This window comes from Aedes aegypti, chromosome 3 (genome assembly GCF_002204515.2).
Source record: "Aedes aegypti strain LVP_AGWG chromosome 3, AaegL5.0 Primary Assembly, whole genome shotgun sequence".
NCBI lineage: Eukaryota > Metazoa > Arthropoda > Insecta > Diptera > Culicidae > Aedes > Aedes aegypti.
In genome coordinates this window covers 36281511-36303299 of record NC_035109.1, presented here as the reverse complement: position 1 = coordinate 36303299, position 21789 = coordinate 36281511, and the positions used below count along the sequence as shown (strand labels likewise).

The following is a 21789-nucleotide window of genomic DNA, read 5'->3' as shown; positions in this document are numbered from 1 at the left end:
ATGCATTATTTCTCCAATATCTTCGGCAAATTAAATGCCGTAGTCATTTTTCAACTGAATAAGGCTGACAAAAAAAAGTTAGCTCTTTTTTCAATCGCCCTGTGGATCGTCATTTTAACTTTGAAAACTTAAAATACCTAATAGATGTCAAGAGAATAAACGATTTTTTTCTACCCCTTCAATGGTTTCTACTTTTTGAAGGGGGAAACCATAAAAGAAAATAATATTTGTATCAGCTTTAAAAATATAGCGATACTCTACCGCACAACACAAAGAAATGTGTCTCGAAAAACGAATAAGCTATCTGCTAGGGGAACTGGGTGTGAAATGAACACTCTAAGCAATTTTCATGTTTTATTGTATATGAAGCTGCCAGATTCGTTTTCAAATGCTCAGTATTGAAGAATGATGTTTATGCATTGTGGGGGCTCAAGTAGCCGTAGCGGTAACCGCGCAGTTATTCAGCAAGACCAAGCTGAGGGTCGTGGGTCTTTTCGGGTTGGAAATTTTCTCGACTTCCCTGGGCATACAATATACGAATGCAAAAATGGTCAATTGGCAAAGAAAGCTCTCAGTTAACAACTGTGAAAGTGCTCATACAGCCATTCCATGAAAAACCGATCTAGTGGGTCTCCGAATTCCGTGCAAATTTGCTATTTTGTTCCTTATCCGAAATAAGGATACACGTATTTTTGGATTTTTTTATTAGGGTAACCATTTCCGAAATAGAGTGACCAAAAAAATCGCGATTTTGCAAAATTTTTATTTTTAAAAAAATTATAACTTTTGAACCGTTCGACCGATTTTCAATCTTTTTGGACGAAATGAAAGCTAAAGATATTGACTTTTCAGGAAAAATGTAAAATTTCACAAAAAATGTGTTTTTACATGAAAAAACTTAATAATTTCCGTTTTTTCGTGTTTTAAAGGCCTCGGGACCAAAGGGGCTGTTCTCATTTTTTCTTGAAAGTTCAGAAAATTTTACGTATACTGTCAAATTTTCAGCGATGTATGTTTTTTAGTTTTTGAGATATATTTTTTTGAAAATAAAAAATCAGTCATTTTTTATCGGCACACACTGTAGGTCTCAGCGCATTAGATTTGTAATGTTTAAAAATAAATTATAACTTTTGAACAGCTAAACCGATTTCCAATCTTTTTGTATGAAATGAAAGCTTTAAATTTCAACTATTCAGACAAAATTTAAAAATCTGATAAAAATATGTTTAAACGTGAAAAAATATAAAAATTTCTAGTTGTTTTAGAAGTTTTCATATATTTTAATGTGAAAATTTTTTTTTTTTTTCAAAGTTTTCTATTTTTCTAAAATTGGTCTAACGGTTCAAAAGTTATAATTTTTTTAAAAATAAAAATTTTGCAAAATCGCGATTTTTCTGGTTACCCTATTTCAGAAATGGTCAACCTAATCAAAAAATCGAAAAATACGTGTATCCTTATTTCGGATAAGGAACAAAATAGCAAATTTGCACGGAATTCGGAGACCCACTAGATCGGTTTTTCATGGAATGGCTGCATAAGCTCATAAGTGCTCGCAGCTGAGAAGAAGGCTCTGTCCCAGGGGGGACGTAACGCCAGAAAGAAGAAGAAGAATAAGAAGAAGTTTATGCAATGTAACAAGTTGAAAAATTGTGATGGAAATAAAATTTTATCAACATTATTATAATTTTGAAAATTTCTTTCCATCGGGTCCATGTTCCAAACATGTGGGTAGAATGAATGTGTAACGGGGGTAATATGAACAAATACTTGGGGGTAAAATGAACATACAATGGGGGTATTATGAACAACTGGGGGTAATATGAACATGTAGTGGGGGTAAAATGAACACCACTCAAATTGACGGTTGTTCAATAAGTATTAGAAAACAAATTTGCGGACAATGTCAAGACAATTTAACGCACAATTTTTCTACTTGGTAACTTTTAGTCTTCGTGCATTTTTGTCAATGTAGAATCTATGATTCAAAAATACTGGAAGACACAATAACCACTTTCGAAAATAGCAAGAGAATATATCAAACTTGATTAGGAATGCCACAACTCGACAGTTTTGTGTTCAGCACCTGATTCATACTGACCAGAGCTGGGAAAAGTTCTGAAATTCACACTACAGTAGGCAAGCGTAGCAAATCACATTCAGCGGAGCCAGTGAAACTCACGCGTATCGCTGCTGTAGGCAAAATGCCTTGAAAATAGCAAAACACCCGTTGCTAAGGGCAACTCAAAACTACTGTAGAAAAATGTTCTATTTCCCGCTGCATTTCCCGCATTTACAGCCTTCAATGACACTACTGATTTAAGAAATTCATGTACCCAACATAGGCTACTTAATGAAATTCACAACCCAGTGCTAATTTTCGACCCATCCATATGATTTTGGTCTACTTTGTATGAAAATCCGAAAATTGGCACAGAATTCTTGTAGGTCGAAAATTAGTGCATTTCCTCTACTATTACCATTCCCAGCACTGATACTGACTCTTCTGCACATAATCATATCAAGGCTAACTAGATCGATCTCCGATATCGCACTCCTAAATAGAAATATAAGCAATAGAACGCTAGTGGCGTTGTTATCACAAAACAGAATTATTTTACAGTGGGATTCCGTTTTTGGCAACAAAGTTGAAATTTTCAGTTGCCAAAAACGGAACCTTGCCAAAATCGGAACCCATATTTCAAATTTTATTATTCAACTATTACAATGTTAATACATCATTTTTATGGAATCATAAGGCGTTGAGACTTCGAAAAGGTTCATTTCGAAGCATTTTTCCGAAGGGTTATAGTATGCTATGAATCTATAGCCACGTAATGTTAAATCTGGCAAACGTTTTTGTGGTGGAGTTTTTTCGCCTCAACGTCTTCAATTATTTTTTTAGAAGCTTTAGGTATAATTTTTGTATTAGAGGGCTTTGTAAAACCAATATTCGCGTAAGTGAACTTTATTCTAGAACTGGACATTTTCTTTTAACTATGAGAGAAAACAAAAAATGTTTTTGTTTTCTTATAAAGACGTATGTACGAATCAATTAGTATTGCAAAGCGGCATTAGCTTTTTTCTAATTGTATGAACAATTAAAATCAGTTTAACTTTTGGACTTAGGCGTAAAATTTGAAAAATTCGGGTGGTTTAGAATTGCTCCATCATTTTATGTTTCTGATAAAGTAAAGCATTTTATAATGAATGGTGAACTGCAACTAAAAGGGCAAATATAAACATGAGATGATGCATAAACGAGACTTGTAATTTTGTAGAATTTAGTTTTTACTTGAAATAATTTTAAATTGAGCTTGATATATGTTTGACACCTACCTTATGAAATCAACCGAAATTTACAGGATCCTGTTATGAAACCTCAAGAACCTTATAGGAATCTTCAGGTTCTCATAAGAGTTCTACAGAAAAAAAAAAACGCTTAAGCTCTAAAGCATCTTGCCAAGCATCCGTAGGTTCTCACATAGAATTCTCAGGATTTTGCTAGAAGTTAACATCTTGGAATTCCGCTGCGATGTTGCTGAAAATTCTCAAGTCTCCGATGAAAAAAACATTTAAAGTTTATTAAAATTAGGCTACCACTAGCGCATCTCAAATTCCTCTGGGAACCTTTACAACTACCCAAGCTTTTGACATAAATTTTAAAAATACTACTAGGAATTCACATTAACCCGCTTAAAATTTACAGGACGCCCTAGAGTTTGTTAGGAATTACCAGGTTTTAGTTAAATTCTTGGATCCCTCAAGTAGCCCTCAGTGTCCACTTGGAATCTGCAGATATCCTCATGATTTCGATAAAATTTCTGAAAAGTCCCACAAGAACCAAGAATTCCTTAAGGAATCTCCAGGGTACAGTTAGGAAACTCATAGACTCAGCTCGTAAGGAACATTTTTATGTTGTTGAGACCCGATTCTTTGATTACACTGCGTAACAAAAATGACATTTTTGCGTGTTTCAAGGATCAAATTATGTGTCTCGAGTAGATTTGGGGTTGCTGAATCTGATGCCATTTTCAGATATGTTCCAGCACATCACAATATTAGTTACAGGTCGCCAAAGTTGTATAAAACACTGATTTTATTGATGTTCATATAAAATTGAAAGTATAATTTATCAAAATTTGTTGTGATCTAATCCATTAAGCATGATATTTTGCACTTGAATTTTCATTTTAGATTAAATTTGGATAAAATTGCGCGATTAAATTTCGATTAAACCGATTTTTTCGACATGTTTGTTGTCTCCATACAAAAAATCTCCATACGGTATTTTGGTGCTTGAGACAAAAACGTGTTCCGCAGTGTTAACAATCTTGTACATAATCCTGGATCGTCTCTCAACAAATCTAAAGCCTTACAGAGCCTATAGAAAAGAGGGAACGTAGCTTTAAATAGTTGACACAGAAAGATTAATATACACACCAATACCACCGTAGTTATCGCACGCTTCAATGATATTACAATGATAAATTGTAGTTTGCACCTTATTCGCATTTGTCATGTTATTTAATGAAATTTATTAAAAGTTATGATACACGACATTTTGCAGTACATATTTGTATCTATTATTGCGGTGTGTTTTTAAATGCGCAATGTATGTAAATGCATAATAATAAAGACAGTGAGCCAAGAAGATGAGACAAGATTTATGATTGTAACTCTGTGTGAGTCATAGATTTTTTGTTGCTCTTATATCGGAGCTGGTGCTTTGTCCAAACAAGCTGTTCCAAATCTGAAGAAAAGTGTTTTTTATTGTATCACCACTGGCAGACTCAAGCGGGCTGGTCACTCGATATGAATGCCTAAGAAAAAAGATTGGTCTTTAGTTGAGATACTGGTGGAGATTATTGGTCTCATGAAACGTTGTCAATGTACGACCAATAACCATTCTGAAGTAAATAAGCGCGTACCCGAGTCCTTAGTGTCATGTCTACCTATCTCAAGTGGTATTAACCCTTCCATTACCAACCCCCCTAAACGAGTGTTGGAAAAAACACGTTTTGGGCTGTATCTTTTTTGTTTTTTGATATTTTTAAACCAAACTTTGACACAAGAAGCGCATATCCTTCTAGTTTGAGGGCTTGGACAGAATTTTAGGATTGGTCACCTGGTTCCGGAGATATTCCGGAATCAAAATGGGTGTTCCGAAATGGCCACTTTCGAAAAAGTGAATTTGCAATATGAAATCAGCTGATTTTTTACAATGATTAGCTCTATAACGATGAGGACGGATGTCTACAAGGCCATCATGGTCACTGCATGCCGCGGATCACAATTTCCGGATGTTCCGGGGAACAGGTTCCGGGGCCATTTTTGGAAGCGAGTTAATACTATCATGCGACACATCAAACTTCATGATTTTTCAAATGAATGCATTATATGACTGAGCTGCACAGTTTAGAACCCATTTGGCCACTTTGGAACCGGTATCCGGGTTTCCGAAGAACCGGTTCCGGGGTCAATTATTAAAAATCAGTGAACACTGTCATGCGACACATCAAACTTCTCGATTTTTCAAATGATTGCGTTCTATGACTGAGCTGAACAGTTCAGAACCCATTTGGCCACTTTGGAACCGGTATCCGGGTTTCCGAGGAACCGGTTCCGGGGTCCATTATTAAAAATCAGTGAACACTGTCATGCGGCACATCAAACTTCATGATTTTTCAAAGGATTGCATTCTATGACTGAGCTGCACAGTTCAGAATCCATTTGGCCACTTTGGAACCGGTATCCGGGTTTCCGAGAAACCGGTTCCGGGGTCAATTATTAAAAATCAGTGAACACTGTCATGCGACACATCATTCATGATTTTTCAAATTATTGCATTCTATGACTGAGCTGAAAAGTTCAGAACCCATTTGGCCACTTTGGAAGTGATATTAGAGTTTCCGAGGAACCGGTTTCGGGGTCAATAATTGAAAATCAGTAAACAATATCATGTGGCATATTGTTATGATTAATATATTGGAATTATATAGAACCGGTTACGGAGTGATATTTTTTTAGATGAGTCTTCGAAGGTAAGTAAATACTGCCATACATCAAACTTCATGATTCTGCAAATGATTGCATTTCATGGCTGAACTGCACCCATATGATTTTCAAGGAAGCGATTAAATCTTTGTTAATTTTTGAAGATGAGTACATGCTGTTATGTGATACATTTTTTTAAACATTGCATTCTAGGGGAAGAACTGCACAGTCTTTGGCTTATTTGGCCGCTTTGAACCTGATACCCGCGTATCCGAGGAACCGATTTTGAGATCAATTTTTGAAAGTGACTATATGTTATCAAGCGACACATCAAACAAAATTATATACCAACAACTTTTGCGTCATATAGGTGAGTTACACAATGTAGAACTCATTTGGTCACTTAGGAATCATAATGTGATTTCCAAAGAACCAGTTCTTGGACCAGTTTTCGAAGCCGTGTTAATACTTTCATACGACAGATCAAATCCCTGCAACGATTTTGAAGCTATAGAAGTACATATGATTATTCTGGGACTGATATAAGTTTAACTGGGTGCTAGTTTTACATCCTTTGATTGCTCATAATTATTTAAAACTTATGGTCCCGGAAAACTTGGTCTTGCCATCAAGTAGGCTGTTCAATTAAAATTTTTTTTCATGAAAAAAAAAATATTGAAGATTTTTCCGTTGAAATTGTATCCACGATCACTTAAATCACCTAAAATGACTAAAATTACTGGAGAAATACTGGAAAAATACGAAAGAATACTTTGAGCTAACTCTTGCAATTGCAACATTTAGCTGCATCGAGTCAAGAGGTCCACACCCCTTCGCTGACCCCTTTGATTCCTGCTTAAGACCGGGAAACTTTTCGTCAGAAATGCATTTCAACTGTGCTACTGGGCGTTGCATACTAGTCTGATGTCTAGTGTGGAGCTTCCTTCAAAGGTCAAATCGTGCACTGGAAGCATAACCGTGTTGGTGTTTAAAAAAACAGCTATATGATACTTGAACCAGAAACATTCCTATGGAACCTGCGTTTTAAATTCTCAAGAGTGAGTTATGGAAGATTAAAAAAATATATAAGACATCCATTAAGTCGCCAGACAATATTTACTAACCTTCTATACGGTTCCTCGGAAAACCCGGATATGGGTTCCAAAGTGGCCACATACACTCCCGTGCAAAAGTTTGGGTTCACCCCCTTAAAAACATACAAAAGTGTTCTGTCCATATCTATGTGATTACACGTCTAATTGACACTCTTTAAGCTGCATTCGAAAGACAAATAGTTATTCTTACTTCGTATGTATTTTTACAAAAACATTTTTTTGTATTTTGTATACTAAATTTTTACTTAAAGTCGTTACATTTTTCAAAAAACACACTGAAAAATCGTATCTAATTTCCTCAGCATTGGATCGACCAAAATTTTAAATCAAAGTGTCATAAGAATCGTAATCTTATATTCTTTGAAGAGACCCCACAAATTTTTTGCGGAAAAATCTGGAATGTATTCAAAATCAATGAAACAGTCAGTCAAGTCAACGTGCAAAAGTTTGGGTTCACCCCTCAGTATGATGCAAATCGTGCAAAAGTTTGGGTTCACCTGAGCCGCACGCACATCATTTTTGTTAATATCTCTGCCATTTTTCAACCGATTTCAATAGTTTAAAGCTTTTTTGAGCGCAAATAATGGCGCGTACATGATTGGTGTGGGATTTCACAGATTTAAATAAGTTCAGGTGAACCCAAACATTTGCACGATGACTTGACTGACTGTTTCATTGATTTTGAATAGTTTTCAGATTTTTCCGTAGAAATTTCGTGAGTGCTCTTCAAAGAATATAAGATTACGATTCTAATGACACCTTGTTTTAAAATTTTGGTCGATCCAATGCTGAGGAAATTAGCTCTGTTTTTTCAGTGTGTTTTTTGAAAAATGTCACAACTTTAAGTAAAAATTTAGTAAACAAAGTTTAAATGATGTTTTTGGAAAAATACATACGATGTAAGAATAACTCTTTGCCTTTCGAATGCGGCTTAGAGAGTTTCAATTGGATATGTAATCACAGAGATATGGACTGAACACTTTTGCTTGTTTTTTAAGGGGTGAACCCAAACTTATGCACGGGAGTGTAGGTCCCAGACATTGCAACTTATTCATGAAATATACTATCTTTAAATATTTGAACTGTGAAATATACTGTCTTTAAAAATTTTAATGTTTCGCATGGCAATGTTTACTAATTTTTGATAATTGACTCCGAAACCAGTTCCTCGGAAACCCGGATACCGGTTCCAAAGTGGTCAAATGGGTTCTGAACTGTTCAGCTCAGTCATAGAATGCAATTATTTGAAAAATCATGAAGTTTGATGTGTCGCATGACAGTATTCACTGATTTTTAATAATTGACCCCGGAACCGGTTCCTCGGAAACCCGGATACCGTTTTCAAAATGGACAAATGGGTTCTGAACTATGCAGCTCAGTCATAGAATGCAATAATTTGAAAAATCATGAAGTTTGATGTGTCGCATGACAGTGTTCACTGATTTTTAATAATTGACCCGGAACCGGTTCCTCGGAAACCCGGATACCGGTTCCAAAGTGGCCAAATGGGTTCTAAACTGTGCAGCTCAGTCATATAATGCATTCATTTGAAAAATCATGAAGTTTGATGTGTCGCATGATAGTATTAACTCGCTTCCAAAAATGGCCCCGGAACCGGATCCCCGGAACATCCGGAAATTGTGATCCGCGGCATGCAGTGACCATGATGGCCTTGTAGACATCCGTCCTCATCGTTATAGAGCTAATCATTGTAAAAAATCAGCTGATTTCATATTGCAAATTCACTTTTTCGAAAGTGGCCATTTCGAAACACCCATTTTGATTCCGGAATATCTCCGGAACCAGGTGACCAATCCTAAAATTCTGTCCAAGCCCTCAAACTAGAAGGATATGCGCTTCTTGTGTCAAAATTTGGTTTAAAAATATCAAAAAACAAAAAAGTTACAGCCCAAAACCGTGTTTTTTCCAACACTCGTTTAGGGGGGTTGGTAATGGAAGGGTTAATTATTCCTTACTATTTTGGTACCTTTTACATGTTCGTACCTACTGGTTTTCTGAGCTATAAATACTGGCTCCCGTAGGCGCAGAAGGGAGACTTGATGTAGAGAATATTTTATTATGTCAAAACATTTTTTGACATGAAGGTCAGGACCTATTTATCTAAGTACCATTGATTTACATCTTGATTTTGCTCAAAAATGATCGAAAAAAATATTTTTGCCTAAAATTTGAGCTCCCTTGCGCCCATAGTAAACCTATTGTTCCTACAGTAGCACTACTGAGAGAAACTATTTTTTATTATACGAAATAATTGATGAATTAATAACTTCTTTTACATCAAACGAAAGCTTAAGATCCACACTTTGTAGGAAAAATATAAAAGTTTTGTAAAAATACGGTTTTGGTAAGTGTTTTGCCGACGCCGTGATGCTAGTGCTACTATAGGAACAGAAATTAGAAATAGTGCTACTATAGGCACATGTATTCCTATAGTGGCACACGCGATAATAAATACAAACATTTGAGTTTTCGTAGGTTTTATATTTTTCCCACAAAACCAAGATAAAAAGCTATCAGATGATGTAAAAATAATGACGCTAGCATTATTTTTCGATTTTATACGAATTTTTGTTCTTAGCTATGCGGCTATTGGTACATCGATCCTACAACTTTTGATTTGATACTTATAGACTCGGTACTCAAACTGTCAGCGTGGCAAACTAAATGTTGATCATACGATTAGTCCCGACATTGGCATTCTAAGGCTAATTCTTCTACTCATTCCTCCCTTACGAAATAGTTTTTAACTAATAAGTTTTGCTCATAGTTCTTGAGGCACTCTGGACGTTTAATTTCACAGTGACTACGACGGAGGTTCTTATATTTGATCTTCAGTCAGATTCGATGGTCGTTCATCAATGAGCCTGAGATGGGTTATATTCCTGCGTTTTGCCTGAAACTTCTTGCTTCTGTAGTTCGTAGGCAGTTGTTCTATTTTCCTATTCTTTTCGCCACTACGATATTCCCTACTTCTTTTAAGCATTTTAAGCATTTCTTTGTTAGTTCGTTGATTCTGCTGGTGTTTGTTTTTTTTTTAATCCTAATCTTTGACTCCCTCGATCCATGGTCGATCCGCCAGTCGTTGAATGTGAAATGGAATTTTCCATCAGCAGTAAACTGTGCAGATCCTATTTTCAATCAACTGAGTGTTCTGCTTGAAAGACCCTTAAACGTTTAAGAATAGTACTGTTCATTCATTTGACTACTCTATTTGCCTGCGGCCAGAAACGAAACTATTTGCGGAATTTTCAAAACTGTTCCTAGCGTAATGAAATGAAATGAAAAATCCGTAAAAACGATACGACATTCAAATTCTCACGAAATGTTTCGAAATGAAACGATTTTCTTCTGAATATTCCGCGAAAGTTTTTGTGTAGTGATAATTTTGGTATACATACTCGTAAGATGACTTCTTATATTTTTGATAGCTTCATTCAATTTGCCAGGTAAGGGGCATTGAATCTTACAACTTAATTTCAGTCAATTTGGGTGATAAATATGCCCCATGACGAAAAGAATTAAATTCACGAAAATACACAAGTACCCCTATCTGCAATAAACGTTCTGCTTTTTACTCAATTACGTTGCGTCCCTAGGGCGTAATCCTGCGCATTTTTCATAAACCTTGACAAAATTGTGATTGATTTGAATTTGACATTTACAGCTTCAACTGAACGCGCATTACTTACCGCCACGCAAAATCAGTTGCGTAAAAAGAATTCAGCCTAACCATGCTGAGGGTGACAGGTTTGAATCCCAGTCCGGTTTGGGATTTTTCTGATTTTGAAGGACAAACCTGCATGTTATGATAGAAGCCCATTCACAAATTTGATAACTCTCAGGGAGCTGGGTGGATGTTCTCAAAATGTTAGAACTCGGGAGTGGAACGAAAAGTAGTCGCAAACAATCTTAAAAGTGTTGAGTTAAGCCCACAAACAATTTAATTTTAGAAATGCTTCACAATGTATTTAAAAATCATGCAGTGGTGATGTTATGTCAGTACCATTAATTTCATGAATGGTTTTCAATTTTTAGCATGTGCCTTGAGAGAATGTGAATAAAAATGGATAAGTGCTCATGAGAACACTAAGCTGAGAAGCAGGCTCTGTATCAGTGGGAAAATAACGCCAGAAAGAAGAAGGAAGAGAAAGAGAGCGGAAAAATTACCTGAATAATTGCTGTAGTATTTGCTAAAGTATTAAATTGAATTAACTTTTAAAGAATATTTGAATTACACTTGATAAACCAATCGAAATAAATTTGAAAGAACTGCAAGAGTAGTAAATTTCAAGAGATATTGCTGGAGGAAATTAACAAGGTTTCCTTGGTCGAGTTTAATTAGGTTTAATAAATTTCCTGACAATTCGTCTTGGGCGAATTAGGCTAGGCGTCCATATATATCATGGATCGCATCACCAACCATAGGTTATTTCCAGATCCGTACCTTATACCACTAACCCAATATCCTTTCCATGATAAGTGGAGGTTCAGAAGATTCTTCAATCTCTAGTAACAATGGATGTTTAACTAGCAATCCTTCCCTTCCCCGATGGCCGTAACGACGTGGTCGCTAATGACTTTCAAAAATTGAGCTATATGCACATTGAGAATGAAAAGCTACGTAAGCTGTGCCACTTCGATTGTTCTGGTCAATCACGAAGTAGCAACTATGATTTGTACGCTCAACATTGAGGATCCTTGCCCCGCGAGAATATTGCAAAAAGGTTTTTTTTACATTTGTTTAAGCGATATACTACATAGGAGTAAAAGCGTATCCTATGCCGTTTTTTATTTGAATTTAAACTCGAAATATTAAATTTTCCGCGTATATATTTTTACAGTTTGGCGAAACGAAACGAAATCATGAAATAAAAATTCCTCTTGAACATATTCCGTGGAATTCCACGGAATTACATTTGATGGAATCATTCGGTGTTTCGCATACCCTTATAAAATAGGTAGAGAATATCCTGACGGCAGTGGACCCAGAAAGTCAATGCCCACTTTACACCAAAGTTTATCCTTGTTCGACAAATAGGGCAAGACGGGGTAAGAGCGCCACCAGGGTAAGACGTTCATTTTTGCATGAAAATGGCGGTTTTCTTTCCATAAACAAATAATTTTTACATTACATTACATTAAATTTTTCATAACAAATATCAAAAACAAAGTTTTCTGCTCGTTGATATCGAATTTGATCTAAATTTAACAGATGCTCACTTAAGGATTCCGGAAGGGATTTTTTAGTAAAAACATAACAAATTACTCGTCCATGCTTTAACAGAAATGTGAAACATGCATCAGTGAAGTGAAATATGAATTGTAAATAATTAGCTTTGAATTAAGGCAATGTTCTGAAAATTGCACAAGCTGGGTGAATCCGACCACCATAGATGGGGTAAGACCGCCATCCCTAATTCATACCAAATAAAATGTCAACCATTTTTAACGTTATAACTACGTTGTACATCACTATTCAAGTAAAATGAAATCAATTTTGTTTAAGGTGAAGAAACGTTCTTCCTGATTTCCTGAATGAATTTTTATTTCACAAATGTCAGAATGTATAACAAGTCATGACTAACTGCGATCCTACATCCCTCCCTTTTTCAAGTTATTATTATTATTTTCAATATAATGACAAATGTGAATTATTATTTAAAGCTTTCCTACGTTATACAATGCAAAATATTGTAAATGGTTAGGGAGACGTTTTAGTCTTTTTGAATTGACTGCTCTCGATTCAGGTTGAAATTGATCTTTTCCTCTTTCTTCGGTATCATATATTGTTGCAGACATCTTAACGTTTCCAAATGGATGCTGGCCTAAATTTTTATCTGAAATTCAAACATAATTTATGTCAATTTTTTTTTGTATAGGAATATATTTAGAAATATAGGTGTACTAGAAATAATCTAATAGTTGTTAGATAATACCTCTTCCCCTTCTTTCGAACACATAGATGGATTTCGATGACCTACCTTCCGTCAATCATCAATTTGTTGACTTTACATTTGGATCTTCGTAGCTCATTCCGCAAGTTCCAAAATAACAGGAATTCAGCAGCAGAATATTTAGGTACTGAATGTTTTATTGATTGATATACATATAAGAAGGCCAGCAAGTCGCATTTTCAATGGTGACCAAAACACGAAAGAAATTTTTTCAGACGCAAATGGTTGGCCATTATAACAAACATTTTTTTGAGGATATCCCAATCGCGTGTATATTTTCCTATGTATTGTGATTGTCCGAATAGCTGTCAAAGAGTTTTGAATAACTACTTCGAACTATCCATTCTGAAGCATCGAAGTCGAGTCTAGTACACGACACTGAATATGGTTTTAGTTGAGGTCGAAATACGCGTGTCTGTCACAGGATACAAACTCTAGTGGAATTAAATGGTATAGTGCTCAATTCGGTTTTCGGAGACTGGCTCAAATATGTCTTGCTTCTCTAATTCATTTGGCTTTGCTAATTCTCCTAAAGGAAATATAATCCTACGCAAAATTTGTCGCTGGGGAATTTTCCTTGTTAATTTTATCAAAGAATAAAATTTTTGTTTGCCTTTGATTTCTGAAAATGGATCAATGGCATAAGTGAACTGAAGATACCTAAATTTTCCTCCCGAATGCACGTAAAGCACTAAATCGATAGATTTTCCGTTGAACGTCAAACTCTCCCAGAAAACTAACACTTGATCCAAGCATTGAAAATCATCTTTGCTCTCTTTCTGGCGCTCTATTGCATAAGGTTTAAATCATTTGTAGTACTTTCAATCTTGGTTTCTGAAATCACAACTGGTCGCTTGATATTTCAACCGTACGACGTCCACAAGAAAAAAAACAGCTTTTCTTGTGATGTTTGTGTTCTTGTTCTAAGCTTGTGGCGTTCACAATCTTGGTACGAAATATTCATTCAGCAAACTCACATGTGCTTCCAATTTCTGCAACTTGTAATGCGATTTTTCGTACATTGGGACGTCTTAACATCATAAGAATGTTATACCTCTCCTCGTGATTGTCGTTGTCCTCCCGCGACATGCATCGAACTTCTTCTTCTCATTCTCAACTAAATGAAGTAAGAGTTGATTAATCTCTTATTAACAAGAAATTAAACAATATGCAGGTCGTTTCAATCCCGTATTAAATTATTTTTTCCATAACCTGAGGATCGCCAGCAGTTTTTTTTTCTCATAAACGTTACTTAACTCGAGGATCACCTCCAAGGTATTTAGAAGGGAGGTACTTCAATGTGTCAGAATGTTAAATTCGCCATTTTGAAATACCAGGTGACAGCTGGCGAGTTTGTTTTGGTTTGAAGGTGCTAACTCAAAACGTACCTCCAAACATTTTTCACAGCCACACTCCGTCTCGTTTCGTTCGGCTTTTAATTTCACTAATAAAAGAATAAATGTAGCTTCCTATTAGCTTTTCCTCACTTTAATGAATAAAACACTTTGATTTTAGATCCTATAAAACACACGAAGGAAGTAAACGTTACTCAGAAATGCGGGAAAAAATTTTCACTTACCGGTAGGATTTGTTTTCTGTGGTAAACAATCCCCAACATTCCCATAGAAACGATACATGAAAACAAACTCGCCAGCTAGCCAGCTCGCCAGATGTCACTTTCACCTCCCCTGTAGCTGACCTCACTTCGCACCCACTGACTGCTTAGATCACTGAACCTCCTTTCAATCAATCTTGATCACCTCCAAGTTTTTTTTTATCAGTAACTGTAACCCGAGGATCGCCTCCAGGTTTTATCTTCATCCGAGGATCGCCTACGGATGGTTTGGCATATTCTCGATTTTTCGATTTCGAGTTTTACCTTAATCTCAGGGATCGCCCTAGACATACAAATTTACCACTGCATCCCGAGGATCGCCAACGGGTGCCAAGAACATTGCCTTTAAGGCGTACATCTCTGGTTACAATCTTATGAATTTCGTTATTTGCATTGTAACAATACATACATACCAAGCCATGATCAACTTCCAACTTCCTTCTAGCAAGTAAAATCTTAACATTCGATTTTTTCCATCACGCTTGTACCATCAGTTTTCCACATGAATCTTAATGTCTGAATTCAACGAGCTCTTCTCTGAGTCTTCAATATATATTTTGCCTTTCTTTCCAAAGTACCGTTAAATGGGGTGAAGTTGATCACTTTCGAGCGATTCTGTTCTGTAAGTCCTAGTAGAATGCATGTTTTATTATCCATATATTTTTAAAACATGTACTGGATGGATATCTATCGAATTATACAAACAAAATTTCGACGAAATGTTCATTTAACCACAAAAATATATTTTAAAAATCAAAAAGTGGAATTTTTGATTCCGGGGTGAAGTTGATCAATTATTGCGATATTGTTCCTAAAATAAAGAGATATGCTTTCCACTAAATTTGGAGTCACTGAATCTGGATCAATTCTCAGAAATCTTACAACATAATGATATATCGGTCATTTTTAAATTTGAATGTTGTAAATTACAGAACACACCACATTAAACGCCTAAAAGTATGCAGTTTTCTTTGAAATTAGCAACTCGCACACAAAAATATGCATTTTTTACTCAGAAAATGATTGTTTATCCACAATGCAAACTCAAATCTGGGTTCACAGAACATATCTGGAATGTATGAAACAGTTTATTTAAATGGTGTCTTTATATTGCCTTGTCAATAGTCGATTGTTTGGAGATGAACCCTTCAACAGTTTATCAAGCATTTCATAAAAATCTGTTTTTCCCTGGTATAATTATCTTCAATGTCAAACCGAACTTAGGTACATCAAGAGCAATCATCAGGTAATACGACGTCACAGAAATTGTGCTAATTGCAATCGAATCATAGCTCTCTTGACAGTCTATACATGTGGGTACGTGAATGATCAACTTCTCCCCACTGATCAACTACACCCCGAATTACGGTACTGTTATCCGTCGTCGCCAAATGAAAAATCGTCCTTCCTGATTTAGTATTAGAATACGAATCTTTATTACACAAATGTCAGAATGTATAACAAGTCATGACTAACTGCGATCCTACATAAGGTACAATCCAAATTCGCATATTTTTGCACAAATAGAGGTATCTCTAGGTGTCTCTAGGATAATAAGTATATAGCTAAGTGTTTTGAATTAAATAACCCTAAAAATTATTCAATATCCACGTTAATAAATAAAGAATTCATAAAACACTTTAGCTTGTATATTCACAGGGAACTGATATATTTTTTTCGCAAAATTGTGTACGACAATCGTAGTGATCGCTTTTACCCCTTGGGTGGGTGGTTTTACCCCGTCGCTAAAAGTAATTGTGATAAAACAACACTTTTTCAAGCTTCAAGAAATAAATATAATTTTACAATAATATTTACAACACCTGTGATATTTTTTGATCATGTCTAAGGCTTTGAAAAACGGCATGCTGCGTCAAAAAAGGATTTATTGATTTCTGATTTTGACGCATGAATTAAATTGCTTAGACCGCCCACCCCGTCTTCCCCTAGGTTTTGGAGGTCCAACTACTGACACAAATGTACATGATTCACAATGTTTCACGAATTCCTCGACACAGTTGTCTATCTTGGGCCACCAAACTTTTTGTCTTAAACAATGATTCATAACCCGGGATGACCACCCTGGTGCATAGCATAATATCTGTGGTCGAAGTGCTGTTGGAATCATGAGCTTGTCTCCTCTTAACAAAACATTTTTTGCTGAATGTTTTAGTTCCCGTTGTTGTCTGGAATGCGGTATGGGTTCGGTATTAACACCACGTCTGTATTCATTTCCGAGACGGATTGCAAAAGCAGCTGGTGGGTTGCATCACACAGATTTAAATGCAACTGTCATAGAGTAAGGTGGGGCAAAAGTTCGACCTTAGTGGTATAATCAAAGTTTCCAGGAAAATAATAGCAGATGAAACAAAACAAATACCATACAGCGAACCTTCATCATATTGGCTATAACTTTGCTGAACAAACTTGTGTCAAAATATTTACCCATTTTTAGTTATAACAGTTTCAAAATTGATTGTCTTATTCGAACTTTTGCCCCACCGGTGGGGCAAAAGTTCGAATCTAGTGTGGGGCAAAAGTTCGTTGGCTAAAACACAAAATATCAATACTTTTATGCCAGGCATACTTTCTACCAGCCGTAGAAATACACACTAAATTTTCATCAAAAATGCCCAAAACAGGGTTAATTGTAATACACCCAAAAAATAGCAGTTTTTCGCAAAACTAAGGGAAATATAAAATTTTTGTGACATTTTTCGCACGATCAGGCAAATTTCGCTAAATTTGAAGATAATATGTAGATTTCAGGAAATTTGAAAAATTTTCCGTGGGTTTATACATGGGTCGAACTTTTGCCCCGCAGATTCGAACTTTTGCCCCGCTATGGGACAAAAATTGATTCTAACTATTTATGGAAAAACTAATCCACGTCAAAGCATCCTTATGATAGGCCTAGAAACGCCCTTACATAAAATATTGAAAAATATTTTATCTTCATTTGGTTCCATGCATCGAAAGTTTGATCAAATATTACAATATTTACGTCGAAAAACAACAAATAGCCATAACTTTTCCAAATCTCTATCGATTTTTATGATATTTGGAGTGAAAGTCTCTTACTTGAATAGCATTCGAACCACCGTGACATTTCTAAGTTTTGATTTGATTTGAGCTAGAAATCTTAAAAAGAAACTCTTGTCCCACTCGAACTTTTGCCCCACTTTACTCTACTTCCGTTTAGGCTGCTTTGGTACTCCACTTGGGCTCGTATATTTGGGTCCAACCGTTAAGTGTCGGTTGTCTACTCTGTCGACACTTAGCGAATTCCTTACAATCGCTTGCCCTATGGCCTTCGATGCCGCATTTTCTGCACATCTTACTTCTGTCGGAACCATTGCAATTCCACGTCACAGTGTCACAGTGCCTCCCTAAAACATTTGAATCACACTTCAGGATGCTGTTGTATACTCAGCCGGCAATCCGACCAGCCTACCTTGAGTATGCCCAAGTTATTCGCTTTGTTGGTCTCTGCGTCCGGCAGCCTGATCGCCGCCACCTGTGTGCCCTGCGGTCTCTTTCTAAGGTGGATGGCCTTACCTGCAACGTCGATGTCACATTGCTCTTTGAGAGCAGCGGAGACCTCCGTTACATCGGTGACCTCATAACTTATTGTGCCAGTTGCTTATAGACTGCACCCTTTTCCTTGGCGTCCTTCTTTAAGACTAGGATCATTTCACCAGGGTTGATATAGTCCTTCATAGGGTACTACGTTTAGAGCCGGATCGGTGCAAATCAGGTATTGGCATTTGCCAGAGTTCTCCTCCAGCAGGTGTGTGCAAACTCAACAAGCTAACAATTGATTGTAGACTTTTGATGATCCTAAAAAAAATTGACCAGGTAAAATCAAATTCCATTTTTTTGTGCTTGGCGTGTAACTGCTGACGTCACCACTTGGCTAAGAATACGCTACAAATCTGGTTAAAAATAGGAAATTGGATATTAGTTCAAATGGGACAGTGCAATGTTTACCTCTTGAAACAGCATGCTCTCATTGCAATATACAACATTGCACTCAAAAGAATGAAAACTTTCACAGCTGGATCATGTTCAACTATCTATCGACAATTACCAGCATGTAAGCTGCAAACGAAATAAAAACTTTCGAACTTATCCAATTAATTCTCTTCCTGTCGGCAGTGCTTCCGCTCCCCCCCCCCCTCATTTCCCTACCATCAACTTGGCAATCAGTTTTCGCGCGCGCTTTTCCAGCTGGCTTTTGTTCATGTGACAGAATCCAATTTTCTCAATAGATTTTATATTTTCGCTTGCTCGCGCTGTCGCTGTCTAGTTAGTTTCTCTCTCTCTCTGTACACTTTTTTGGAAGTGATTTTGTTGTATCGTCGCCAGCTTTGTGTCCCTTCCAAAGTTGGCACGCGGCCTTCAATTTTTGCCGATTGCAACTAAAGATACGGTCTGGTGGAATTCGCTTTTTGATGGCGCGCACTCTTTTTTTTTGCAGAATGTAATGTCCCGTCTGACGATGAAGAGATAAGTTTCAACCAGAACAGCCGGGGAAAAAGTGTCCAACGTTGCACTGTGGGGTGTTTGGATGATCTAAGTGGCCAAAAGTGTTTCGAGACATTTTTCGCATTTTTGATGTTCAGTTAATAGCATAATACGTTCTGAAAGATATTTAAAAAAAAAATAAAAAATAATTGAAAAATATTTTACTGTCCAGGACTTTGGATGTTCCTCACAACAAACGTAATGTCAAAGTTTGGGTCGTCACACCAGACAGACGAAAGAAAAACTATACTAATTATTTGATATAGTGTTTTCCTGCTCAAAACGCAAGTCGCAAAGATGCTACCTTTTCCGTACTTTTATTTTCAATCGACTGGTGCCTAATAAGTTTAACGAAATGTCACTTTCACTATGATCGATGGGATGAGTTAGACTTCCTGCGAGTAGGTTTTTCAAACCGAACATTCAGGTCTAGACACGGCTAGAATACATATTCTTTCATAAAGTTTGAGCGGGCGCATGTCTAGTTTTACCTGTTATTTATGTTTATCTCCAGATTCACCGGAAGTGACCACAGAATCCAATGTTTGGCAATCTGGCCGAAGTGTCCATATAGGCAAGAATCATATTCTTACAGAAGCGCTTAGACTATTTCATGAAGTTTGAGCAGTCGCATGCTTAGTTTTGAGTCCATCCATGTTTGTCTCTTGGTTCACCGGAAGTGACCCTACAACCCAATATTGAGAGTTGTTTTCATAACGTTCAAGTAGCTGCATATGTTGCTTCGGGTCAAATTGATATGTGTTCCTTGGCCTCGGCTCCTACCCGGTAAGTACGTCCGGAATCAGGTTTCGGCTTTCGTCCCATGCAAAAAAAAAATAAACCAAATAATGTATTCTAGCCTTGGTCCGTTACATAATGTCTAAAAATTGCTAAAACATATTGTTAAACATTGGTTTCGCCGTTAAAGCTGTAAAATATGTGACTAGCAAACACTTATTTCCGGTTGAAAACCGTGTCCAGACTTGAATTTCCGGTTTGAAAACTCCACTCGCAGGAAGTCTAACTCATCCCATCTATCATAGTGAAAATCGCATTTCGTTAAACTTATTTGTTTCTGAGCACCAGTCGGTTGAAAATAAATGGTTTGTCCCGGGGCTTTGAGGGATAAAATCTGTATAATACGCCTAAATGTGGTCAACTTCCCTTGAGACAAGCACGTTATTCGAGAATAAACAGATTTTGAACAAAAAAAAAAACAAAGCTTGTAATGCTGAATGATGTCAAAAAAAATTCAGTGGACCCCCTATGGAACTGATTTTAGTTTTTTTTCCAATCAATTAATTGCACAGCGTTACCAAGTAAAAGAACATGCCAAAATGTAAAGAAATCTCCTCTACGAGATAAAAATGCCCATACGGACATTTACGATTCAAAAAACGTCGAAAATAATTGAATTGTGAAGTATTGTTTTTCGTTATTTTGTACACACCAATACATTTCGGACCCTCAAAGTATATATTTTGGACACCCTGCATTTTTTATCGTTTGGCGACAAAGTCCACGACGCTGGTTGTATGATATGCTTACCCATAGTCTAATCAATCGATTGACAATGGAAAACAGAAGAAATCCTACGCTTTTAGTTCAGAAATTTGAAAAAACTTTTTTGTTTACTTTTGAAAAATTTCTGATGGCTTCAATTTCTGTGTGTAACGTGTTGTAACGGTTACATGGATGAACCGATTAAATTAAATTAATTTCAGATGAAATAAATACATTTTCTATGTACAAACAGTTGATGCAAGTGCAACCGAGTTGCTCTTTAGATTTAAACTAGGAAATTTGCAGGAAAATGGCCCTGGGGTCCAAAATATATAGGGGTCCAAAATATATTGGTTACCCTATTAGGCCCTATTAATTTTTATTTATTTTTTCCAACTTAAAAGTTTTGAAGAGAGAAAAGCTCCTTTAAGTGATTTCTTACTGAAATATTACTCAAAAAAGGCATACAGCCTCTTAATCTTTTCAAAATACTTTACAAAATAAACAATCATCACCACAAGCACCAATTTTTGACCCAGCACTAATTTTCGACCCATTCATACGATATTGGCCTACTTTGTATGAAAATCCGAAAATTGGCACAGAATTCTTGTAGGTCGAAAATTAGTGTTTTTCCCCTATATAAAATCCAAGAGTTGTCTGCCTGTCAGTAACGCTTGGAAAAGTCGTGTGGTTTTTTTTTTTAGAAGGTGTTAAATTACATTAACGAACTAACCCAGCGTTTCACGTTCTATATGGAGGCTGTGTGTCGGACTCTTTTATACCGACTAAAATCCACCTTCACCCACCAGTCATTTTTCCCGAAACTGCCTCTTTTCATTACTTCATGCGCCTACTGCTAATCCGCCGATTCTCGAGTTCTCCAGGTTGGACCAGTTGGATGCCGAGGTCGGTCCAGCGATTCCGGTTGGAGGGTAGCTTCCGGTTCACTGGCGCCCCGACGAACCAAAACTGGTGGTTGTCACGATTGCTACTCGGCATAGTCCTTGACGGTGGAGCTAGCCTACTCCAGCGGAGAGTTCCCGACGTAGGAATGTCT

The 21789-nt window shown here is 36.6% G+C and overlaps 1 protein-coding gene across 2 annotated transcripts in view; it reads left to right on the top strand.

The window, feature by feature from the left end:
• LOC5575395 (erythrocyte band 7 integral membrane protein) overlaps positions 1 to 21789 on the top strand; it is a 217672-nt gene that overhangs the window by 1117 nt on the left and 194766 nt on the right. The window lies entirely within an intron of this gene.